The sequence below is a fragment of the Macadamia integrifolia genome, chromosome 12, assembly GCF_013358625.1.
Source record: "Macadamia integrifolia cultivar HAES 741 chromosome 12, SCU_Mint_v3, whole genome shotgun sequence".
Taxonomy (NCBI): Eukaryota; Viridiplantae; Streptophyta; class Magnoliopsida; order Proteales; family Proteaceae; genus Macadamia; species Macadamia integrifolia.
The window spans coordinates 1,524,563-1,552,430 of NC_056568.1; the positions used below are offsets into that span (position 1 = coordinate 1,524,563).

At 34.7% G+C, this 27,868-nt stretch overlaps 2 long non-coding RNA genes and 1 pseudogene across 5 annotated transcripts; 1 reads left to right on the top strand and 2 right to left on the bottom strand.

The window, feature by feature from the left end:
- The first annotated feature begins 1,105 nt into the window (after positions 1–1,105).
- Positions 1,106–3,118, top strand: LOC122056980 (annotated as a pseudogene).
- An 8,525-nt stretch (positions 3,119–11,643) lies between these two features.
- On the bottom strand, positions 11,644–14,716 carry LOC122057519. Of its 4 annotated transcripts, none has more exons than XR_006133547.1 (4): positions 14,569–14,716; positions 13,822–13,872; positions 13,572–13,710; positions 11,644–12,561 (listed from the first exon to the last, which is right to left on the bottom strand). It is a non-coding gene; the product is annotated as an uncharacterized LOC122057519 (long non-coding RNA). The 4 variants fall into 4 exon arrangements; XR_006133545.1 differs by having other exon boundaries at positions 13,804–13,872; XR_006133546.1 differs by having other exon boundaries at positions 13,822–14,716.
- Positions 14,717–17,977: 3,261 nt separating this feature from the next.
- On the bottom strand, positions 17,978–20,864 carry LOC122057518. The gene is made up of 4 exons (XR_006133543.1): positions 20,680–20,864; positions 20,002–20,070; positions 19,797–19,908; positions 17,978–18,598 (listed from the first exon to the last, which is right to left on the bottom strand). It is a non-coding gene; the product is annotated as an uncharacterized LOC122057518 (long non-coding RNA).
- Positions 20,865–27,868: the final 7,004 nt, after the last annotated feature.

Consider the following 27,868-nt stretch of genomic DNA (forward strand, 5'->3'; position numbering starts at 1 on the left):
ACATTAACCCTTTATGGTTCTATTTAAAAAAAAAGTGAAAATTTCAAAGAAATTATGCAACTATCACTCAATAACTTAAAATAATAATAATAATAAGACAACAGCCAAAGCAAGGCAAAGAAAGTTTTTATTTTTATTTTTTATTAAGACATGTGCTAAATCTAGGCAGACCAAAATTAATTGGGCTGAACCAATCTAAGGAGGTTCAGATCAAATCGAATTAGACCAAGCTGAACCGACCAGGGTTGGACCCACAAATCTGATTGTCGCATGATTGGGTCACCCCAAAACCCGGTCAATAGATTTACCATTGACTAGTCGTTGTTGATCCATCCAGGTTTAAACCTCATCTTGGTCTTTGGTAATGAATTTAATTTGAAATAAACTAACAATAAAATAGTTTTAAGAAACAGTTTTTTGAAATCTCTATTTTTTTATTTCTTGAAACTATTCTTTAGAAATAGAAGAAGATTTTAGATATATATATATATATATATATAATACTATTATATAAAAGCATGTACTCATGCTTCGTGGCAAAGCATGTACTCATGCTTCGTGGCTAATCTTTTCTTGACTTCTTTACCCCTCTTGCTTCTCTAAATATTTTTCGATATCTTTTTTGTCAATCCTTCTTATTTTTCTGCTATTGCTAATACCCTTTATATTTTTTTAATATTCAAGTATCCTTTAAAAGTCTCTCAAATCTCTTTCCTTATCTCTCTCTTTCCCACTTTCCTTTTTATTTTCGAATAAGCCTTTCCCTCCTCTCTCTCTCTCTCTCTCTCTCTCTCACACACACACACACACACACACGCGCGCGTTCCTCTCTTTTTCTCTTTCTACCAAAATCGTATTAGTTTCTTTTTTGGTGAAGAAATCTTACTAGTTTCCTTACCAATAAAATTTAATGATTTATTAAAAAAAATCAATATTTAGGAGTTTTTTTCTACTAAAATCTTATTAGTTTCCTTACCAATAAAAATTCCTCCACCCTCTCTCTCACGTTCCTCTCTCTTTCTCTATTTAAAATATCTTTTATGATTTGTTTTCTATATTCTCCATCGTCTCCTACTCTCTCCCTTCCTATCCCTCTCTCTTTCTTTCGTTCTGTAACAGCAACCACATTCATGGTTGTTCATCTTTCTTATATTTTTTTGAATGCTTTCTTTCTGTTCTTATTTTCTTAAATGATCCTAAGGTTTACAACATGAAACACTATGGCAATACACATACAATTTATGTTCTTTATAAAAAATATAGTTCCTTTGTAGAATGAAGGTAGGAACTTCCCAGCTCCTCTAATCGATCAATACCCACACACGCGAAGTTTCTATCTCCTGTTTCGTAATTAATTAACTTTTTTTTTTTTTTTTTTTTTGGTGTGGAATGCTTTTTTGGAATTTCAAGATGGCCTAGCTTTTGGAGAAGTATGTTTAGTTATATGTGAGGGAAGATTTTTATGGAGTAGAAAGGTATATAACACAGAGAAGTCCCGTAATTCATATGTCTTAGCCTGTGGTTGAAATTTTTTGTGAATTTCAGTTATTTTTTTCAGTTTTAACCTTTGATTCTTGCCTTTTTTTGTAATTGCTTATGTGTCAAAATTGGGGTTTCTCGGTCTCCTAGGTGGGTTTGTCTATTTATTATTCGTTGGGATACAAGTCTCCCCCCTTTACATTCTAATGCATGAGCATGTTTTATTTGTATCTTTTCTTATTTGGTGATCATAGAAATTAGCAAGTTTTAATTTAAATTTTTTTTTTCTCCTCTTAGTTTGTGTTTCAGTTTTTGTGTTTATGGAATTCTACCTAATATTTTCCCCCTTAGATGGGATCTCTTTTAATATTAGATGATCCTCTATGCCTCTATGATCAGTTTGAAGAAGATACACTTAAGGAAGGAATGGGTGGAGGTGTCGTATTCCAATCTTCCTTTGGTGGTAGCCTGTTTGGAGGTAATTGACTTTTATCAGTCTACATTTCTCTATTTCTGTCAATTAATTCTTAGATATATTGAGTTGTTTGCTTTGGCTATGGAATGTTTGTGGTGACTAGGTGGTGGTGTACTAGCAAAGGCCAAAGATAGAGAAGGGGAGTGGATGTGATTCACCCTCTCAAAGTCTCTCTGGAGGATCTGTATAGTGGTACGACGAAGAAACTCTCTCTTGAGGAATGTGATCTCCTCCAAGTGCAAGGGGTGAGTGATGGAACTCTTGTAGGCGTTGCACTCTTGAGTCCTTATTTTTGTTGTGTTCGTTCTTAAGGTTATTGATAATCTCTTTGTTTGATGAATTCCAGTAAAGGGTCGAAATCTGGCACTGTAATGAAATGTTCTGGTTGTCAAGAACCTAGAATAAAGGTATAAATCAAGCACCTTGGTCCTTCCATGATCTAGCAGATGCAACACCCATGTAATGAGTTCAAGGGCACCAAATAGACCATAGGTGACAAAGACAGCTGCCCTCAATGCAAAGGTGAGAACGTTGCATAGGAGAAGAAGGTGTTGGAAGTTATTGTTGAGAAGGGAATGCAAAATGGACAAAGGATTACTTTCCCATGGGAAGCTGATGAAGTTGTACTTAACAGGACTCTCTTCTCCTCCATTTTGTTTATTTGCCCAAGTATTTATTTTTCTGGGAAATATTTAGAAATGTTAATGTAGTGATCTTGTGGTTGGCAATGTTATGCAGCCTGACACCATCACATGAGACAGTATTTGTTCTACAACAGAAGGAGAATCTTAAGTTCAAGAGAAAGAGAGACAATCTCTTCTATGAGCACACCTTGTCCCTCACAGAAGCACAGTGTGTGTTCCAGTTCATATTGACTCACTTGGATGGTAGGTAGAGACTACAAACCTGGTAAGGCATTTAATATTGAGAAGATTCATTAAACCTGGCCTTGTGGTAGGGTCAATTTGGGATGTCTTCTTGATTCATGGTGGTTGGATGGTTTATTTATTCATTCTTTTTGGGGTGCTTTTTGGAAACAGATTAATTCAAGACAATCAACAATGAGGGTATCCCAATGTACCAGAGGAATTTTATGAGGGAACTCTGCATTCACTTCACAGTAGAGTTCCCTGATTCATTTACTTTAGGGCTCTTTAATTTGGGGTTTGGGTCATTGTTTATATTACCTTCAAATTTCCATCTATCTGACTGATTGCTTTAGTAATGATGTTCCTTATTTAAATCTGAATATTCATTCATTTTTTTTTTTTTGGGGGGGGGGTGTGAGGGGGTCAAGTTTATTTCTACTATGGGATCTACATGGGGTGGTTGATAGTTTCTTTACTATGTGTTCATAGACTAATCTGATTTTGTAAATGAATTTTGAATCTTATAAAGAGCAACCCAGTGCATGAGACTGGGCCTATGAGGGGCAAATGTTATCAGTTAATAAATTGATGTTGACAATTTTTTAGGTATTTTCTTATCCTACTAGGTTGTATATGACAAGCTAGGGATGCCTATTGGCCTTCCATTTATTGGGAGACCACGGCCTTTAGTTTATTGCAAGATCATGTGGAGGACAATGTGCTGGATTTTCTGGTCTTAATATGCATGTAAATTATATTTTTTTAAATATCCATGCAATATGGTGCGACTTTCACAGATACTGGAATCTGTCTATTTTTTGAACACATTTCTAGTTGTGCATATGTATGTAAGTAATTAATATCATGGACATATGGAAAAATGTAAGGAACTTAGTTTCTTTTGCATATCAGTAACCCCTGCAGTTTTAGTCTCCCTTTCATCTTTTCTTGCCTTTCTTCGTGTTTCTTATTTATTTTCCTATCTTTTCTATTCCTTTCAAAGTGAATCAATCCTACCATTTTAGTTAAAAGTGAATCATCTTATTTTTATAGTTCAGAGTTACAACTGACTAAAATGGCACTCCAACTCTCTCTCTCTCTCTCTCTCTCTCTCTCTCTCTCTCTCTCACACACACACACACTCTCACACACACACACACACACACACACACCCCTCCGCCAATATACCTGTCATGATGTCAAGATTCTCTCTTGTAAATAGAACAAGATTATATATGTATATGGAATTTTTTTTTTATGTGACTATTAATGGTTTTCCTACCATATTAAAATAAAGCTTGTTGTTCATAGCCCTTAACCTTGCTATAAACACTTGTGACTATATGACTAAGTAGTTAAGCCAATTTTGGATCAATGTAAAGATGACTTTTCATTGCTCAATGTTCATATCTTCTTTAACACAGTGTCCCTTGCTTGTAATAATTTAAACTATTTTATCAATAAATAAATAAATAAATAAAATTATCAATAGTCATTAGTTCCCTCTCTTTCTCTCTCAACATATAGCCACACGTGCATTTGCACGTGCCAGTTTTACTAGTATATATATATATATAAGTGATTTATTTATGTTTTTTATACTTTTGATTTTAATTGTTGTGTCATTCGAATGAATGAAAACCGATCTTCCTAGGATTAAGGGTTCTAGATTATTCTAAATGCAATGAAATGGTTTTGAGACCTAATTATAATTATCTCACGAACCAAACCTGAGATTAGGGCATGGTGACACCCTTGCGAGCAACCGCCAAATGATCAAAAGAATATATGAACATCCAAAACATGATTCACATCTATTATAGACAATAGACAATATGATAAACCTGCTTAAATTAACATAAACATGATTTATCCAAATAAAATGCAGGTCTTTATCATCCTTGTTATATTAACCATATCCAAAGGAAGGTTCAAGTTTGCAACAAGTTCATTAGCATAACCCTTGATTCAATTTTTATCACATCCAACATCTTTTTAATCCTCGGGGTGACTTTACCCTTATAGGTGTGACTCAACCGATAACTTGACTCCATCACTTCATGTAGTTGCTTCCTTATCTCATCAATTAAAATCAGAACGAGCTTACTCCTAAACGATGGAATCCACTGATTAAATGACTCAGTCATATTATTTGTTGTGTGGTCGCTCTTGCAACTGAAGTCAAAGCATGCCTAAACCACATTTGGGTGGATTTTTACTCAACCAATCATGAGCTTCTTTGCTAATGGCCTTCATGTCATTCATTGCCTTCTCAAATAAGAATGTACTAGATGCCACCTTAACTGCTAACCAAAATCAACTTCTGAGTAACACCCCAATATATTTAGCTTTGAAGTTCTGATAAAGATGCTTACAATACCATCTATGTTGACATTCTTGGAATGTTACCATGATGGCCTACAAAGTCCTTGCACAGTACAAACAAGTATATTAAGAATGATGGTTGTTGCACAATACATAACAACATAATTTTAAGGCTCAAAATAATTGTGAAAAAAAAAAAAACAAGAATTACACATTTTGTTTGTCAGACATAAATGTGATAGGCATGTCATCAATGACTATGTGAAGAGTGGCATATAAATTGATTGAAAAAAATTTCCAATTATCTCTACATTCACTTTTATCAATAACGTAAGCTATGAGAAACAATCCTTTATGGATGCTAATATAACCCCTCCATACATCGCTGCTAATATAACCCCTCCATACACATCCTTGAGGTGATAACCATCAATCCCTATGAATGACCTTCAATCCCTGAGGAAACCATTTATGCATGCTTTGAAGCATATAAATAGTCTCTTAAATACAGGAGGATCTGACATCACCTGTCTCACATGAAATTGCAGCTTGAACATAATACATAGATTTATTTCCCTTAGAATTTCATAATAACTGCGCAGCTTGGCAAATGACTTGGCTCCCTTCATTGACTCCAATGGCTATCTTTTTGGCTCTATACAGTGTAATGTAAGAGATTTTAACTTGAAACTTTTCCATAAAGTAGGCAGCCATTGCACTCGTTTTCATATCTGGGTCTATCTTTAACTTAGAAGCAAGATGAACAGCTATCCAAGTGAATGTAATGTCCTTGTTTTCCTTTGCTCGAGAACAATGATGCTTCCTACACATTGACTTAATCATTTATGTAATTTCACCATTAGCAGGTGAAACATGGATTCTCTATGTACATCTAGGTGTTCCACACACAGCCAACATCCTCAATTTATTAGGGCTGCATCTATGGATTCTCCAAGAACATTCAGTTGCTCCAAACATAGTAGTAAACCATGACTTTTCATTTGTAGGTCTCGAGATTACAAAACCTTCTTGGATAGCATAGTCTTTGAGTATTGACCTGTATTGATTTACATCATCAAAAATCATCCCAACATCTAATTTGATTTTTCCATCTTCAGAATATTTCAAATTATCAAATTAGGGTCCATAATATTCATCTCAGTCATAATCATCAAGGTTACCTGGCTTAATTTCAATTTCATCCTCTCCTTCAGAAAATGACATTTTTCATTTTCAAAATCTACATCTACACCACTCCCTTCAATGCTATTGTCATCATCTATTGCTTCTTTCCACTTGACATCACTATTAATAGCAGCACCATGTAAATGTTTATTAGCTGCTTCTGTCCCTGGATATGTCTCACCACTCATATTGTAGGTAACATCACTTGTGCTTGTTGTGTTTACTTTTTCAGTCCCATAACTTGTGTATGTCTTCTTCACTGGCTCAGTCCTCAAATAGCACCACCTATTTGAACTTGGTGCTTTGCTTTACTAACCCCAGAAGTTCTGACTTTGCTGTAGTACACTACCAAACCCACATTGACTTTGATGGATATCACTACCAACTCCACACTAACTCTGCCTGACATCATATCCAAATCCACTCTGACTTTGTTATATGATACTATATGCCTCTCATTGTTGTTCACTTTCCATATTTTTTTCATACTCTTGGACAACCAATGCACCAAGAAGTCATTGACTATATAATTAAATGTTGGGTGCTCCTCATAATAAAGATCATAGACATACAAGTTAATTATATCCACTTGTACACACATTTTACACAACTCATACACACTTGAATCATGATCCACTTCCATGTCTAAGTTGTTCGGAAGTATACACTTCACTTTGAATGTCACCGTGTTCCCTATAGGGACATGCCAGATCACTATTTTGTATATGTCATATACCAATCTCTGTAACAATATTTTCCTGGGTCTACCAATGTGACTTTCGAGGTATGCACGTAGTAATGGTAACATATCTTTGCCCGTATATCCATTGCTGAAGAGAAACTAAATGACCCTAATGAGCCAATAACAGTTAACTGCACAACCAATGTAGGTAAGCAGTCAATGTCACAAACATAAGCAAGGAAATGTTAAATCTATAATAGTCAGAGAGAGAATGAAGATTTAGTTATATCAGAGTTACATTCATTAATAAATAGTTACGATGGTCAACCTTTGGCACAAGGCAGATCCAAGAAATCTAGACTTTACATGCTTTCAGGACAATGGGATGCACAACAGATATTAAATAGAAAGAGTGCTGAAGTGATATCATCCAGACATTCAATAGACTAGACAGTCATAAAAAAAAAGTTGATGTTCTTTGTAGTTGTAATCTGATAGACCAGACTGATTGGACTAGAACAGTTGCAGTAGAAAGTGGATGCTACACATCTCCCTTTCTACCGCAAAACTCCAACCCTGTAATGGAAAGTGGAAGAGAAAGCCTAGTCATGATAGAATTGGATTGGACTAACTTAAAGTAATGGAAGACAGAGTCTTTCCTTTTTCTTTTCATTTGTTAATAAATTACAAAAATTTCATCTTTGTGTTAAAGTGGAAACAGTACTAGCCAAATTCTCTGCAGTTACAAACACAAGTATAAATAGTATTGATTGCCCTACAACTGAAGTCAGAGAGCAAAGAAGGCACGAGTTTCTAATAACCAAAATAAACCAATGTCTCTCAAGAGATTAAGCATAAGTTGGGACTTTGTTGCTAAAAACCCAATCAACAAGAGTTTCCAAATAGTTGAGACTCTGTTGAGTAGTGTTGCTAAAAATTTGGCAGAAATAGCGGTCAGAAGTGTCTTGGCACTGATGATAACATCAGGTTCGTTGACCGTGATGGGTGTAAAACAGTCTAACCCAAAACCGTCTGGCTCCCACAGTTAGGTAATTGAACAGTAAAAATGATAAGTCTGATTCTAAGGTTTAGAGTTAGCCAATTCAAGCAGGCAAAAACAAGTAACCGGATTGCGGACTCAGAGTAACAAAAAAAAAAAAAAAAAAACCACACTTTAGATGGAAGAATTGTTCCACTTTAATGGTAGTATATCATACCAACAACAAGAAGGAAAAGTAGAAGGAACTACAAAACCCACAGAACAAGAGTTCTCCAATATTTATATATGGGATGGAGAGAACAAAATTTTAGTAGAATCCCCTATTAATTTCGAAATTAGGGTATCTTTAAAGGGTTTGTCTAGTTGTAACCTAGGTAGGTTACAAAAGGCTTGTAACCCACTTCTAGTTACCTAAAAGTCCTATAATGTGAAAGAAATGATTGGTTCAAGAGGATTCAAAAAGTAATTTCATGTGTTTATATTCCCAATAAAAACTTAAAAGTTGCTGCACCACTTTTTATGACAGTATTTAAAAGGGTAGAAATGGAATTTTATCCTCAAATAGATCCATCACTACGTTTGGAATCTCAAATCTCAATTCCTCGTCTCTCTAAAGTCTAACAAGGGATTGAAAAAAAAAAAAAGTATACTAATCGTAGGGTGATTGGGTCTATTGCTTTGAGTAAGGGTGTTTATTTTCAGTCCAAGCGAGTTGAACTAATCAAGAAAAATGTGAAACAAACCTTTATCGATTTGGGTTTTTATCAAATTAGTAAAAAATTGAATTGGACCAGATCAAGCGAATCGAAACTGTAAAAAACCTTATAACAACTTTAAAAAATTACTAAAAGAGAACATATTACCTACAAGAGGCCATTAAGTCAACTCAATAAAACCCGAACCAGTCTAAATTGAAATTGAACTTTGATTATAGTTTGGCCTAATGCTAGATAAAATCTAGATCAAAGTGACCAAAATAAGAAATGGATCGAATCAATCACAAAAGCCTTATAATTAGTCATTTTGAAACAGCCTGGATAGATATTACTATGGTCGATTTGGGTTGAAATTGGTTTATTCAACCAATGATTTTAAACTCGAAATTGAGTATCAAAACAATCCCTCTAGTGATTCCAATTCTAAATTGACCATTCTAGAACTGCCGGAGTTGGATAGTTCACGACCAATTATAATCCAAATTGGCTAATACCAGAATTTTAACTCAAAATCAAAGAGTAAATTGTTCCCTAATGATTCCAGACTGGATCAGATCCGAAACAATTACAAAAATGCTAGAATTGACACTAAATTCTAAAAACCAACAGCCCAATCCCAAAAATCCTAGATATGTCATTCTATAATGATCGGAATTGGGATTGATCCGAATTAGTCAAATCAACTAGGGATTTTAAACTTGGAATTGGAGATCGAACTGATCATGGTTTCAAGTATCGGTCCAGGATCTGTCGTATCGGTTGAGACGGATCCTCAATCTGGATCATTTATCTGGATCATTTCAGGGGTAAAATAAGTAAAAAGTAGTACCTTTTATAAAAATCAAGGGTAAAATAGATTGATACCCACCGATCCCATCCCATCCGGATCGGTATCAAATCGACAGAGATCGAGACTGATACCGTCCCTCACATCCTTGAAACTGATTCTTATAAATTTTGATCCAATCGAATCAAAATCGGACAAAAAAGAACCCTAGAATTGCCCTCAAATCTTAAGACCCACGATCTAGTCCTATAAACCTTATAATCGCTTTTAAACACGGAATCAGAGTTCAAATTAGTAGCTGCCAATATCAATCCAAATCCAAATCAAATTGGAATTAACTAGAATCAATCCCAAAACCCTTAGAATCAATCTATAAAATATTTATAATTACAAAATTTCACATGTCATCATTATAGTAGTACCAAGCCTACGATATTGCTTTATGAAAAAAAAAAAAAAGCCTACAATATTGCCATTTGTCATCTTCCTAGATTTTAACTTTCTTGAAAACACTAGCATATTCAATACAATTGATTTCTTTAAAGAGAGAGAGAGAGAGAGAGAGAGAGACATGATTAGAACTATCTTACTGACCTCATCTCTAATGCACAACAATAGAAATTATTGCAATATAATTGATACATGAATTTCTGGGAAGAGGTTTTGTTTTCTAAACTTCAAAACACAAAAATGAAGTCCACTAGAAGTTTTAAACCCTAAAACCCATAAAAGCATTGGACACGCCGAGAAGAAAGAGAGCCTTTTCCTGACTCACTGGAGATGATCTCGCCAAACTTAATGCATAAAACCAGCAAAGGTAACAGAAAGACTCGTGAGGAGGAAGACGATTAGTTGGGGCGAGGGGATCTTCGGGTTGTTTGGGAAGAGTGTATTCATTCTCAAAAATACCCCTCGTTTTGGCGTTTAAATCAAAGTAACGATTCAAAAAGTTGAGGTTGAATTTACTTTTTTGACCTTAAAAGCAATCACAAAATGACAAAATAATGGGGACACAGTAATTTAAGTTACAAGGTTTTTGTAACCGGGTTGGTTACATTTAGACATACCCATCTTTAAAAAACCGAAACACATTGATAGACCTAGAGAGAGAGAGAGAGAGAGAGAGCTAGTAATGGCCTAGATCTTGAGTTGCAGAAGCAAGCAAAGGGACTTCCCAATCTTCATTCACTGGTTTTATTGGGTGAAGAAAACGATTCAAAAACCCTCGTTTAGATCGAATAGAGAGAACTCTCTCTCTTGTTCAGATCGAAAGTTCAACTCAAAGTTCCTGATCTGATATGATCTAATCTAATCTAAAATGATTTAGAAACCCTCGTTCTGTTCTTCAATCTCCCTTTCATTCAGGCCAATGATCTTTCTTTCTCTCTCACCTGATTTCAAGTTAGGTTCAAGAGTAAGACATCGATCGATTGAAGAAGGTCACTTAGCTTCACAAACCCAAAAACATAAGAGGAGGGTGTTTTGAAAATCCCTTAAAAAATAAGGGCAATATGGGTATTTAAATGTTAGTGTTAGTTTGATGTCATCATTTAACGGTAACAACAGTGAATAATGGGACAGAAGTAAGCATCTTGGACCTTCAGGAAAGGGTGCTGATAGGTTTCAAAGTAGAGGGAATTATTGATATTTGTAAAGTAAGGGGAAGGGAGTGTAATTTTATTCTCTTTTTTTCTTTTATCCTTTTATTTGATGGATCCATGTAGCAGACCCACTTTAGTTGGGAAAAGTTAAGTTGTTGTGTTGTGTCACACATTCATTTCACTATGGCCCACCAACATCATACAATGAAGGGGTAGATATATGGGGAGAGAGAGGGGTCACATGAGGACTCTCTTCTTTCACCGAGTGGTGAAGAAAAACTTTGTCCTAAGTATATGGTTTAGTCTATGAAGATTACCAGCCACACAATCAAAGATGAAGGTCTCATTCTATATATGCTTTGTTAATTGAATTCCTACATGAGATTCTACCCAAAAATAAATAAATAAATATTCTCACATGGGATTTGTGATACTCGTTTTTTGGTAGAAGGATTTTTTACTCTTGTGGAGCTGTTGGATTGTTGAGCCTGTGTATTGTATTTGAAAAAGAATACTAAAGGGAAGAAAAAAAGATACAGAACTATTATTGCTTTTCAATATGAATCATGAGAAGCTTTTTTTTTTTTTTTTTGGCAGCTTCGGTTTTCCAATAATTGATTCATAGGATGTAAACAGGATTATTTCCCAACATTGCAGGAAATAGTATACATTGATGCTGTTTCCCTTCCCACCCCCCCCTGGCGGGCGGGTTGTGTGAAGGAAATGATGCGAGAACCATGGGTTCTTGACCTGCACATGCGAGAGAGTGTTGATGTATACATTGAGGCTGTCCTTCCCTAATAGTTCAAGCAAAGCTGATTCCCACGAGCACTTCTCACTGTACCCATCACAAGCAAGGTAGAGATCTCATATATAAAACATAAGCTTAATTTCTTGCCAAAGTACCATGGAGGTCCGCATTCTCACTAAAAGAATTATCTCAACATGCTAATGGGTTCATTATGCACAGAAGTTTCATAAGCTTTCTGATAATTCCACATATAACAAGAAAGCCTTCCGGGATTCTGAAAGATACTGGAACTGAAGGATGCTGCAAACCAAGGCACAACCTTTGCTGAGCAGTTTCAAAAGATTATCCTTTGCTTCCAGCCTTTACCATGTCCAACAGTGAATTTCCCTTACTGGAATACTGATAGATTAGGTTCTGAATATCATGAAAAACTTCTCTAAAAGCACCAACTAAAACTTGATTCAAGAAACCGGAATTCTGGTTTAAGTGTCATTTGTGCTCCACATTGATATCCACTCACAAAGAGCTTCCTGAGCGTTTCACTCAAAAAAAAATTAACAAGAGAAAAAGTTGCCATCTGCATTTTGTAACCAAGCAGATTCATAGGAAGGAAAAAGTTCTCCTGCTTTGATTTGGACACCATTTGAGGGAAGCCAACATCAAAATGGAAGCCATGAAGGAAATAAAAAACCTGCCAAAAGGGGAAATTTTTTCAACTAGTTAACAATATTATGGAAATTATGCTGTTAAGGAGGCAAAAAAACAAGCATTAAAATTATAGAGGAAACATGCATAACTAATTCATGAAAAGGGAAATGTAGTCAAATAAAGATTTAGTTGCAGAGTTATCGATCTAAAGATAGTTTTGATCATGCAAGCTCTTCAGTCTAGCAAGTTAAGATCAGCCAGCAGAGATGCTCTATTTACATGCAATTTTGGAAGTTCTTGAGTCTAGAGAAAAGTTCAGTTTTGGCTTTTGACCATGGAAGGTTAGCTAGCAGATTCTCTAATTACTTTTCCTGGAAGTTCTTCCCTAATCTGAACCCCTAGAAGAATCAGCTACATATTTATCACACCAAAATGATTAACACACCACAACCATCACCTACTTTCATAAAGCAATCAAAAGCCAATGCATGATTCTATCACCAAAATGAAGAAGGAGATCTCCACTAGGGTGCCAGTTATCTAATCATAACCGAGTGGTGGAACCATCATCAATTTTCCTTTTAATAGCATGAAGAGCTAGAGGTCTGCTCTTGAGGATCTTCCTCCAAGTCCAACTAGCATCTAAGGTAGGAGAGAGTGTCAAGACTGAATCAACTCTGTGGTACTTGGAATAAATCCATTGCACCCATAAGTTTCATAAGGCTTATTTGTTCACTTCTGACACACTCCTTAAACCCATCCCTCTTTCCTTCTTTTGCAGAGACAGATGCCCAGCTAGAAGTGTGAAGAAAACTGTTGTTATGTGATCCCTTCCAAAGGAAAGCATTCATATGAGACAATCTTCTTGGAGATAGATCCAGGGATCCAAAAACACCCATCCAAAAAAATATATAGGAAGCTTGCATAACACACAAACATGCACGCACACGTGTGCATGCACACATACACACACAAACAACTAAATAACTACAGTGCCAGAAAATAATGAGACATGGGCTGCTGTTAGCACTCTTTGGTTCTAACAAAACCAACCTGGTAAATCATTGATCCGATGGTGGCTTTCCTCCAGAACTTTAATATATTTTTGCTGCTTAACCGAAGTGTTCTTTGTACATTTAGATTTTGAAGAAACTTTAAGTTTCATTCTTGGATATCCTTGTTTTGAATATCCCTGTGTTGGACAAATCAAGAATCAAGTTTATTAGAACTATATAAACAAGATAGCAGACAATGATAAGGAAAAAAAAAATTCGAACCAACTTACAACACAATATTTGCAAACCTTGGATATATCACTTCTTGTTGTAAATGTAGTTGATACTGTACCTGCACCCTAATACATGCACTAAAACATCAAGATAACATTTTCAATATGACAGATAGTAACGTCAACAGACAAAAGTAGCACGCTTATACAATAACAATACTGTTGAAATTAACGAAGAATAGCTAAACTAATGGGATTAAAACGAAAGCTGATACAAGAACAACAATAAAAACAACATCAAAATCTCACAACAACAATAGTAAAACATTATCCTAATTAAATGGGGTCAGCCAGGGATCTATGCAAAGAAAACAAAAATTAATAATAATAGAAAAGAAAGAAACACATCAACACAATACAAAATATTAATGAACAAGACCCCGCTAGAATAAAAAAGGGCAATTACCCAATGCCAATCCCACCTATGCGGGGTCTTGGGACGGATAAGCTTGGGGATGGCCTTAACCTTTGGAATTTTTAAGTGAAGTGGCCGACATCATAACTCAAACCCCGGAATTTGCTGACAAACTACACAAATATTTCATCGTATAATAGTAAATGGATGCACAATAAATCTATAAATCACCAAAGGAGTAGTTAGAAACATTTCATCATAGCTGTTTAGAAAGATTTATGACATTACGATAAGAAAATTAAAAAAAAAATGATATAATCTAGGGCATAAAGGGCTAGTGCAAATAAACAAAATAATATCATCTATTGCATAAAAAAGCAGCATTAACAGGAAATATATAAACATACCTAAAGCCAAGATATGGCGTAGTCCTAGCCAAATATTACCTCCGAACTCTTCCCAAATGAATGTAGAAATACTCGTTTTGCTAGGTATAGCCGAATCAATGCATTTAAAAAACGCCCTTTTGATGAATATTTTTTTAGTGCGTCAACCACAAAGACCAACAAAGGATGATATCTATGGTTTCTTTTATTCCATTTTATAAGAAGCCTTTTTCTTTGATTCTCCATGCGTAGCCGATGTGGGACTAAAAGTCATCTTCGATCCTAGTTCCGACTTATGTAATGCCCTTTTGTCCTCCACAGAAGATATACGAGTACTTAATTACTTACCTATGTATATTTGTGTAGTTTTACTATTTCCATAGATGTAGCTCTAATGAATTGGAGATAGGCCACTAGTCTCTTTCTCTCTCTCAAAACAGGAACCTAATCCAACTCAATATTGAGGGTTACCTATTGTTCCAACCCTCACCGACCATTAAATTGATCGCTACAGCATGATGGAAAGTCTACAACCTAAAAAAAAAAAGCACGGGATGTCCAAAATAGAATAGTTTGATGTCATCACTTAACAGCAATAACAGTGAATAATGGGACGGGATGGAAGTAAGCATCTTAGAATTTCAGTGAAGGGTGCTGATAGGTTTCACAGTAGAGGGCACGTGATTGCTATATATGTAAAGTACTGGGGATGGGAGTGTAATTTTATTCTCTTTTTCCTTTTATCCTTTTCTTTGATGGATTCATGTAGCGCCGACCCTATTAGTTGGGAAAAGGATGAACTGTTGTTGTTGTGTTGTGTCACACATTCATTTCATCTTAAGGCTAAATGTATACCCAATATCATATTTGTTTATATATGTATATGGATTGAGTTTTCTTGAGCCCACGATAAATGGGCATTAGTTCACCATGGCCTATTGACACCGTAAAATAAGGAGAGGTGGAAAATATATGGGGAGAGAAGGGGGAACATGAAAACTCTCATTTCTTTCACCGTTTGGTAAAAGAAAACTTTTTCGTAAGTATATATTCTACTCTTTGTGGAGTATCAGCCGCACAATCAAAGATGAAGGGCTCATTTTATATATACTTCATTTAATTGAACTCCTATATGGGATTCTACCCAAAAAAAGAAAAAAAAAAATTTTTTTTTCTCAAATGGGATTTGTGAGACTTTTTTTTTTATAGAAGTATTTTTAATACTCTTGTGGAGCTGTTGTATTGTTGATCTTGTGTATTGTATTAAAAGAAGAATACTAAAAGGGAAGGAAAAAGTTACAGAACTACTCTTGCTTTTCATGAATCATGAGAAGGCTTCTTTTTTTTTTTTTTTTTTTTTGTAATAACTTTGGTAGTTTCGGTTTTCAATAATTGATTCATAGGATGTAAAAATTGCAGGATTATTTCCCAACATTGCAGGAAATATTATACATTGTTGCTCCCCCCCCCCCCCCCGGGGGTGTCATGCGAAGGAAACTACAAATGCGAGAGAGTATTGATATATACATTGACGCTGCCATTCCTTAATAGTTCAAGCAAAGCTGATTCTCATAAGCACTTCTCACTATTCTTCCATCATAAGCAAGGTAGAGATCTCATATATAAAACATAAGCTTTCTTGTCAAAGTACCAGGGAGGTCTGCAATCTCACCAAAAGAATTATCTCAACATGCTAATGGGTTCAGGCGATCAGGAAAAGAAATTTCAACCACAACACTGGGAACTTTAGATTCATTATGTACAGAAGTTTCATAAGCCTTCTGACAATTCCACATGTAACAAGAAAACCTGTTGGGAAATCTAAAAGAAAATGGAATTAAAGGATGCTGCAAACCAAGGCACAAGCTTTGTTGAACTAGTTTCAAAAGATTACCCTTGCTTCTAGCCTCTACATTTCCAACAGTGAAATGTCCTTACAAAAGCTTCTCTAAATGCACCAACTAAAACTTTATTCAAGAAACCAGAATTCTGGTTTAAGTGTCATTTGTGCTCCTTATTGAGAAGCTTTGCATAATGGTTTTCTTCACCAAGCTTGAGAAAGTACTCCAAGGCTGCATCCTCCATGGATTGTTTGACTTAATCCCTTCATTGATATACACTCACAAAAAGCTTCCTGAGAATTTCACTCTCGAAAAATTTAACCAGAGAAAAAGTTGCAACCAGTTAAGGAAGCCATGAAGCAAATAAAAAACCTGACAAAAGGGGAAAAATTTTGCAACTAGTTAGCAATATTATGGAAATTATGTTGTCAAAGGGTAAATAAAACAACCATTAAAGTTATGGAGGAAACATGCATTACTTATTCATGAAAAGGGAAATGCAATCAAATAATGATTCAGTTGCAGAGTTATGGATCTAAAGATAAGAGAACTCTAAAGTGAACAAAAGATGGATGTGAAAAATCAACCCTCAATCTGAGTTTATGTAAAATACTCAAGTCTCCAACAATGACATCACTAGGAGAACAATCATGGAAGTAAAAAAAAAAATAGTTTTGATCATGGGAGCTCCCACCAACCATTGTAATCTTTCTTTGGGCTCTTCCTTTGAACATATTTTTGACAATGGAAGCTCTTCCTTGCTCTATTTATGTGCAATTGTGGAAGTTCTTCAGTCTAGAAAAAAGGTTCAGTTTTGACTTTTGACCATGGAAGGTTAGTTAGCAGATTCTCTAATTACTTTTCCTGGAAGTTCTTCCTAATCTGACCCCTTAAAAGAATCAGCAACATATTTATCACACCAAAATAAGTAACACACCACAACCATCACCTACTTTCATAAAGCAATCAAAAGCCAATGTATGATTCTATCACCAGACTGAAGAAGAAGAACTCCAATAGGGTGCCAGTTATCTAATCATAACCGAGTGGAGGAACCATCATCAATTTTGCATTTAATAGCATGAAAAGCTAGAGGTTGATCTACTTTCCCTTGCCTACTTTACCCTTCTACCATATTTAAATGTCTTATCTTCTTCATTATCTTTTTTGTCAATTCTTTTATTTTATTTATTTATTTTTTTTTTTTGATATTGTTGGGTACTTTTTATATATTTTTTTAATGTTCTAATATTTAAGTTTTCATTGAAAATTAATTTCAAGAAAATAAAATCTATATCTTTTTAAAATCTCTCACGTCAATTGATTTCTTAATCTTTTTTAGTTTCTTTACTAACAAAAAAATCTTAAAATTTCCAATTTTTAGTTTGAATATGATCACTCTCTCAACTTTCCTTCTATTTTCTCCCTTCCTTTTCTTTCTCTCTGCTCTAATATGCTCTCTCTCTCTCTCTCTTGACTTTCCTTCTCTCTCGCTTCGGTCCTCTCACGTTCACCTAATGAAACCTAATTTTTTCTTTTATTGATTTCTGTTAGGATTGTAACTGATCATGTCGACAGGGAAGAAGTGATGAAAAGAGTTTTGGATGTCGTCAAGAGCTTCCCCAAGGTTGATCCTTCCAAGGTCAGTTCCTTATTAGAATAATTTCTCTGGTATCCTTACTCTTGTTGATTGTTAGCGTGTGTTGGCATATGATTGCTCTTAGAAAAACGAACCATGGCAACAGCAGCCAGATGACAGTTACCATATGTTATATGATAGTGTTAACAAAAAGGCCTAATCTGTACACAAATTCCGGTAATAGCAAAACCTCTTCAATCTTCTCATGTAATAGCTTCATTGGCAGCTAAGAAAAACCTATAGAGTTCTTAAGTCTCCAGTTTCCACCCACAAAGACGAAGCATTATACAAAGTCGTCATCACCATCGGATCCAACATGAAGAGGACTTGTTGGTGAGTTATATCTTCTTCATCTGTCACCTCCCTAGCTTTCCTTCCCTCGGCCCTCACCCCAACATTCTGATTCACGATGCCATTCTCAGCAAATCTTCTCCGACATCCGTTAATGCACCAAACTCGCCAGTGCATTTCAGTTTTTGTTGTGCACCTTCTGCAGCTTCACTGGGTTCTTCAGTGTTATCATTCAATTCCTCCTCATTTTTGGATGCCTCCTCATCACATCTCTATTGACCTGTAATAATCAAATCCATCAGAAAATAAACTAGGAGGCTCGGAAATGGAAGTGAATAGTCATTAACATCCTGTTTCCAAATATTTGGTGCTGGCTAATGTGATTATTTATTAAGGAACCTTTTTAGCTAAGCATTAGAATAAGCCAATTCAATAAAGCAATATTATGGGCTCTCACCTGTATTTGACTAGTATCTATATTATTGTTTTCTTGTGTTTTTTGCCTACAGAATTTTGTCTTCACCAAAAGCTATGCCTATGTTAATATATGTTTTTCTTGTTGTCTTCCTTAACAAAAGATCCAACTTTTAATGTCTTTTAATTTAATGTGAGGCTCGAAGTTTTAATTCAATTTTGCTACGAGCCTTTTCAGACTTTTTTGGTCTACAAGGTAGTGGGTTTCATTCCTCAATCTGAAGGAGCAAAAACTCTCTTAGTGCTGTTGTTCTTTCCTTCTCAGCCCTTGCCATGATTTTACTTCCTCAAGGAACTTTAAGCCCCGGTGAGTACATATGATGTTCTTTTGTTGTTTTTTTTTCTCTTTTAATCGTCACAAGTAACTATAGTTCTGCATATTTTCTGAACAGCCAAATAATAAGTTTCGGGTCCATATATTTGTTGTTCTTCATTTTCTAAACATTCATGAAAATTTTGGTGAGTTATTGGGGCTTTTGATCCATGTGTGGTCTTGTACCTCTGTCTGTGCTATTCAATCATATTGAGCTCAAGTCAGTTGCCAGATAGACAGTTTCACTATTGTTGTAAGTTGTAACCAGATTCCTACTTCCCAACCAAAATTAAATCTAAAGCTACATTCTCACAATCACAACTGGGAAGATCCTCATCCTGGGACCATAGGAAGTGAAGAAATCATTCCTTCCAATGTTATTCTCATATGCTAACCTGTTTTAATTAATATGCATATTGCAACAGGTCTGAACACAACATTAAGAATTGAGATAATCTAAAGATTTTTAATATCCAGCATATAATCTAAGGATTTTTCATATCCAGTATATACTCCCTCATAAAAAAAATTCAAAGACAATGGAGGTATGTTCATATCATTAACAGTTTTTTACCCTCATTTTTTATTTAAATGCACACATATACACACACAAACAAATAAATAACTAAAGTACCACAAAACAATGAGACATGGGCTGCTGATAGCACTCTTTGGTTCTATCGAAACCAACCTGGTAAATCATTGATCCGATGATGGCTTTCCTCCATAAATTTAATATATTTTTGCTGCTTAACTGAAGGAACTTTAAATTTCATTCTTGGATACCCTTGTTTTGAACGTCCCTGTATTGGATAAATCAAGAATCAAGTTTATAGAACTACATAAACAAGATGGGAGACAATGACTAACAAAAAAAAACATTCAAACCAACTTACAACACAATATTTGCAACCCTTGGATAGATCATTTTTTGTTGTAAATGTACTTGATTCTGTACTTGCACCCTAATACATGCAAGAAAACATCAAGTTAACATTTTCATTATGACATACAATAACGTCAACATATGGGATTAAAACAGAAACTGATATAAGAACAGCAACAAAAACAACATCATCGTCTCACAACAACAATAAAGCATTATCCCAATTAAATGGGGTCGATTAAAAATTCATACAAAGAAAAATAATAATAATGATAATAATAAAAAAAAGAAAAAGAAAAAAGGAACACATCAACACAACAGAACACAATAGAAAATGTTAATGAACCCTGAACCCCACTAGAATAATAAAAAGGGCAACTACCCAGTGCCAATCCCAACGATGTGGGGTCCTGGGATGGATAATTTTAGAGATGGTCCTAGCCTTTGGCATTTTTATGTGAAGTGACTGCCCAATTACACAAATGTTCCATTCTGTAATAGTAAACGGATGCACAATAAATCTATGAATGAATAAATAAATTGTAGCTGTTTAGAAAGATGTATCATATTACAATAAGAAAATAAACAAAATGATATCATCTAGGGCATAAAGGGGCAGTGCAAATAAACAAAATAATATCATATATTGCATAAGAAAGTAGCATTAACAGGAAATAGATAAACATACCTAGGGCCAAGATATGGCATAGTCTTAGCCAAATATGTACCTCCGAACTCCTCCCAAATGAACAAAAAATACTCGTTTGGTTGAGTATAGCTGAACAAACGCATTTAAAATATATGCCCCTCTAATGAATAATTCGTTGGTTTTGTTCGTCACTACACATAAGTGACAACAGTGCGTCAAGCACAAAGGCCAACAAAGGGTGATCTCTATGGTTTCTTTCATTCCATTTTATAATAAGCCTTTTTCTTTGATTCCCCATGCATATCCGATGTGGGACTAAAAGTCATCTTCGATCCTAGTTCCGACTTATGTAACACCCTTTTGTTCTCCATAAAATACATGCGAGTACTTAATTATTTACCTATGTATATTTGTGTAGTTTTACTATTTCCATAGATGTAGCCCTAATGAATTGGAGATAGGCCACTAGTATATCTCCTCAATACAGGAACCTAATATATTGTGAAGTCATATTTTTGGTAAGATATTGTCAAATCTAACTCAAAAATTGAGGGTTACCCATTGTTTCAACTCTCACCTACCATTGAAATAGAACACCTACAACATGATGGTATATCTATTACCCAAAAAAAAATAAAAAATACCATGGTACGTCCAAACCTTCCTAATTTTTTGGGACTATATTGCCCTTTTTTTAATCCTGTACTTGAAAAATCTAAACATTTAAAACATGCATCGTATATTCTTTTTAATATTTTTTTTACTATCCCATTTAGGTTTTTTTATTTTTATTTTAAATGTATCATCATCCTGAGCAAAGTTTTTTTGCCGTTTTGTTCTATCTAACTATGGTCCTAACACCTTCAGTTTTTCATTTTATAATGTTCAAAGCAATATGACATTGTTAACGCTATAACTAATCACTCAATAACTTAAAATAGTAATAATAAAGATAAGAGCCAAAACAATGCAACAAAAACTTCTTCTTTTTTTTTCTTTTTTTTTTTTATTTTTATTTTTATAAGACGTGACCTAGAGGTAAAGAAACTAGGCAGACCAAAATTACTTGGGTTGAACCAATCTAAGGAGGTTCAGATCGAATCAAATTGGGCCAAGCTGAATCGATCAAGGTTGGACCCACCACCCGATTGTTGGGTCAGCCCAAAACCCAGTCATCAGATTGACCATTGACTATTCAATTGTAAATTAATAAAAAAATAGTTTTGAGAAACATTTTTTGAAATATCAGTTTTTGATTTCTTGAAACTATTTTTCAGATATAGAATGGGAACTTTTTTTTTTTTTTTTGGCTTCTGTTTATATAAGTGATTTAATTATGTTTTCTATAATTCTGATTTTAATTAACGTTGTGTCATCCAAATGAATGAAAATCGGTCCTCCAGAAGTTAAGGGTTCTAGATTATTCTTAATGCAATAAAATGATTTTAAAACCTAATTATAATTATGTCATGAATCAAACTTGAGATAAGGGCATGGTTACACCATCGCGAGCAACAATCAAATGATCAAAAGAATATATGAGCATAGGAACACGATTCACATCCATTATACAAGAGATATACATATACATCAAAAGAGATGATCATTACCCTGGTGGCAACAGTACTTAATTACAATTTTATCTCTTTACAAAGTCATTTTATAATCTCTCCATTACATAACAAAAGTATCCAATGGATAGGGCACAACAAAAACAGAGTTGCCAACCTGACTCACGACTTCCATCATACTTGCACTTTACTCAATATTCTTGAGACTAGGCAGTTGGTTCACTGTGCTATGCAAAAAATCCATGCTCACCAGGAGATCTCAAGTTGATCCTCCTGGCTGTGTTACCTACTTCCCTCCCTACCTACCAATAGATATAGTCTTGAGAATGATTCGAGAAAAACAATGTATAAAGAAGGCTGATACAAGACCGATACTTGAAACCATGGTGAGCAAACATATCAAGATACATGGCATGCTCATATACGCAGCAACCATATATGCTCAATATCAAGAGTTGTTATTGTTGTTGGTGTTCCAAGTAGATTCAATAGATAAATATACAGCATACATATGTCATGGAGTTTGTAGGCAACACATCATATCTCATTTTCGAAATAAACCAATAACAAAGTAGAAATTTCATTACACAAATCAAGCAACAATTAGGCATGCCCCAACTCCAAGGGGTAGCCAAGTTAGCAACGGACCTTCGCCGCAAGAAGTGTGTAATTCTAAGTTGAACTCCTCTTATCTTTTTATGACCACTCACACGAAATGTTTAGTGCTCTTAACTACTTTTAGTAAAAATTGAGTGATTTTCATTTAACCCCAATATAAACCGAAGCACCGGTGAAAATGGGGTATCAAGGTATATCCCACTCACCTTGACTTTCAATGTAGTATCTTCACCTTAGTGGCCCATTCTCTAGATTTAGCCCACCCCGTAGCTGTTTTGTATTGAATGGCTCATTTTAGCCCAATGGGCTCCTAGTGTTGCTCCAATTTCAATTTCATGCCAATTTTTTACTGTCTCAGCCCTTGGGCCTGGCCCGTTGTCCTAATATTGTATACTAGGTTCGACCAATCAACTGCAGGCCCCAGTTAAGAATTAAGATTGGGTGATTTATTATAAAAGACCTTGAAATATCATCTCTGTTGGTGAACTTTCCAGCCTCGGCGAATGGAAGAAGTGTCTGAAAACTGAATTTGAATGGGAAGAAAATTACATAAATGCAGTTAAATTTCACTATTATGAATTTATGTATTCTGAAGAACATGCATAAGAATGTAACTCTTATAAAGAGAGAGAGAGAGAGAGAGAGCCTTGTTAAGAGATTTTCGTGCATGAAACATATTCTAAGAGAACTTGGAAAAAAATAAAATTTGTTAATAAAGAATACATATGTTGAGTGAGATAGCATAACCAATCAAAGATGGTTCATATTTTCACATTATAGCATGATATATATATATATATATATATCGATTTAATTATCGAATACAAATACAACAGTTTTCTCAGAAATTGGATTTCCTAAGGGTTATTATCAAAGCAATCTATAAATTACAACATCGAATAACAAAAGGTATTATTGTAAATATAACAATGAAATGAGTGATAAAATTATCTTTGACTTTACCACATTGTAGTACCTATCATTTGAGGTCCTACAATGTAGTAGCGCTTCATGAACTGTCACAAACGAGTTTACTATAACCATCAAATTTGAATATGTTTAAGAGGAAACGGTGGGACTAAATAGTGCCACTCATCACTCTCCTTCAGACTCTGTAGTGCAATCCAGGTTATATGAATCAACTTCTAAGATGAAACATCCTCAAGGCACTTCTACTAGTTGTTGTATTCATTTATTGGACCACGTTAGAACACTCGGGTTGTGCTCAATCAACAAAGATGAGACTATAGGAGCACTTCTCAAAAAAGTGAAAAAAAAATTTGAAGGATCAAGTATGTGAGTAAGAAAGAGTGTGTAGAACATTGAGAACAATATTTAAAGTGTCATGAGCATCCTCTGTTTATATTGGAGAAATTCCATTTAGAATCATTTATCCAAATTGACCCAAAAGATTTGTCTCTTTAAGAAAAAAAAATAAAAAATATTAATGGCATCAAATGTATTTTGGATAGCATGCAATGGAAGATCGTCAATTTCAGCGACGCATCAAATGATGCCCATCCAAAGTCGTTAGATAAAATGTAATGTATGTCAGAAAAGTTTTTGACACCATTCCACTCGTTACTGTCCTTCAAAATCTAAACAAACAATAGTGCCATTCGTCATTCTCCTTCAAACTCTAAAGTGCAAACTGAGTTATGTGAATCAGCCTCCAAGATGAAACAACCCCAGTAGGCTCTTCTATTAGTTGTTGTAATCATTTATTGTACCACATTGAGACACACTTGGGTTGTACTCAATAACCAAAGACAAGATTACGTGAACATTTCTCGAAACAATAAAAATTAGAGAAAAAGAGGGGGGGGGGGGGCAAAGAATTTGAGAGTATGTGAGTAAGAAAGAGTGTGTAGAATACTTAAAACAATATTCTAAAATGTCATGGGCATCCTTTATATAATATAGGAGAGATTCCATTTGGAATCATTATCCAAAATGACCCAAAAGATGTGTCAAAAAAAAAAAAAAAAATTGTTGCTGACATCAAATACATTTTGGATGGCGTATAATACAAGATCTCCAATGTTGACGACACAACAGATGATGTTCATTCAAAGTTGATAAAGCCTCATTCAACATCAAACAAAATGTAATGCATTTTAGAAAATATTCTTACATTGATCCAGCATCAATGAAGGAATTCTTGGAAATAAGTGGGATAGACACCAAAAAAGAAATCAACCACTACCTAGGTCATGAGTGTGGGAAAATAAACCCCCCCCCTCTGCCTCACATTAAAAAGAGAGCATAGTAAGATTTTATGTCATGGAACCCTAGTTATGTAATTCCCATTATACAATATAATCTTCACTTTATTGGATTAAATATCCCCCACTCTTCTGCTTTACTAAAAGTAATATCAAAAGTTCATAAGTATTTTTTTTTTGGTAAAAAAAATCATTAGTTCAAACCTTGTCAAAGATAAAACATACAAAAGCTTTCAAAAAATGTATTTTAAAACTTCTTTTAAAATAGTTATAACATGTATTCTTAAAATACTATAATTCAATTAAGTTCTATGGCCATTTTGGAATGTCTGCAAGCATTATTAGTTTGCCATGGGAAGCTGTTGGAAGAGGATAAGACATGGGCCTCCCTTCCATGGTTATGGGTAAGCTTTAGATAATATCTAATGATGAAGACCACCGACTCTTTTGCACCTGGATAAGGGAAGATGACGGATGGGACATGCTAGCGCTATTCTTCCCGTTCCCCTCATTTCATCCGTTGAATTTTATGATAAATTCCAACCACATCCGTTTTCTTGTACCTAAACAGAGGAAGATGATGGACGTGACATGTTGGACATTTTTATTTTTATTTTTTTGTGGGGCCATAATCTTGCGGCGTGATCACTGAGACAATGCACTGACGCAGGGATCAACCAGAGGAGACGCATAGGCTTCCAATAAGGGGTTAAGATGATTTTTTCGCCATCTATGTATCTGTGCATAGAAATGCATAGCTGTTGTTTGTTGGTGTTGTACTACCTTCTTTGAAAAGGTTTTCATTAGTATTCGAGTGTTTTCTTTAGAAAAACTTTTGTCACTTTTGAAGTTGCTGATGGTTTTATGATGATTGATTGGAGTTCTCTTTATATTTATTAGAATTCTTGTTAGTCCAAATTGGAGTTTTCTTTTGCTATATGTATACTATAACATGAAGGGGAATCTTAAAAATCTATCGAAAGAATGCAGGAGCGCAAGTTGCAGACTCTTCACTTAGGTTTCCTAGTCCTATTCCTAGTAAGACTAAATATAGTTACAAGTTAGAAACTAGTATTAGCTTTCTATTTTATTCTATTTTGTTATTTTATATTTGTTAAGCTTGTCTCGAATTATTGACCCATTTTGAAGAATGATCCGCTTAACATATTTTGGTGATAACCCGAATGGGAATTTTTTTTTTTTTCTCCTGAGTACTGTGATAGAAGCAGAGGAGTTGGGTTTAACCTGATCGACCGCAACCCCATGGATCAACCCATGACTTGGAGGATACTATTGTCTTGTTGAGTAAGCATTGTAATTTGGGGGTTTTTTCGAGTTTGGGTTTCTGGGTGAGTTTTCTTACCACGGTTTAGGTGTATTTGGGCAATCTCCATTGTAACATTTCTTCCAAAATAGTGAAACATCTTCTTCTTCGTCCGAGGACATAACACACCATATCGGTCTATGAACCTCATTAAATCTTTGTGTGTTGTGCGAATCTGCATTTGTTTATTTTCATATTTGTTAGTGTCTGTTATAACAATATTCTAGTAGAACTTGTAATCACTATTTGGTTATTTCTTATTCCTAGTAGGACATTAATAACTGCTTTATTTAATGATTGCCCCACAATCATAGGTCTCTCTCTCTCTCTCTCTCTTTCTCTCCTTCTCTTCTCTTCTCTTTATACTGATTACATTTTAGGTCGATAATGTATTCCGAAAAAATCATACAAAATGTAGTCTTAATTTCAAAATGCTCACTAGACAAATCTAGGTGTTTTCAAAGCATAGTTGTATACTTTACTCTTTTTAACCATGATTTAAGATGAGATCTTCAAGGGTGAGGTGCGCAAGATTCATGAAACGTTATGGTTGAAAGGATGAGATGACAAATATATATTATATAAATATTGGATCTAGATAATTATGTTCTATATACATAGTGGGTCTAGATGTTTAAGATAATGGGTGGAAAACTAAGCTGCATTTGATATGATTTCTTTGAATGCAATATCGACCTAGAATGCATGTCAACCATAGTCTAAGTAAAAAATAGCTAATTCATATCAATAACGATGTCAATAGAAAACTTCAGGGTTAAATTACCCAGCCCAAGTTAGAAAAGGATGGCATTGGCTACCCAATTTTCAGGGTGTCAAAAAGCAGAACGGCCCAATTGAATTGATCTATTGGACTTCTTATCGGTTTGATATTGATTTTAATTTTTTAACAATTGAAAAAAAATTATTGAATTTCATTTTCTTTTTTTTATATGTGAAAATTGAGCCAACCCCTAAATAGAACAAAACCGATTGTAACGATAGCTATCGGTTTTGGTTTGATTTTATAATTTAAACTACTTTTTAAGACCGAATCGAACCAACCATTTGACACACATAGATGACAACCTTAACCTCGCTAGGAAAAAATGGGTGGGTAGATTGCTCTTTCAATAATGCCCATCTTTAAATATCATAGAAAATGATAAAATAAATAGATTTGTATTTTTTTGGCAAGATAAAATAAATAGATTAAGAAATGAAAAATGAATACGAATCCTAAATTGACGGTGAACGGTCTAATTAATAAAAAAAGGCAAGAGAACTCTGTTGGTCTCACTGGAAACATCAGATCCACAAGCCAAATGGGAGGTGCGATGGGAACATCTTCAACCCATAGCTAAGAGGGGTAGTGTAGTCTTTTCGTGCCTGCACCAACCTAAACGTTTCCTATGTCAGACTAACAGAGTTCTTTTTCCCCTTAAACAAAAAATAAAAATCAAAGCACCTAACACCTTCTTGTCCACTTCCTA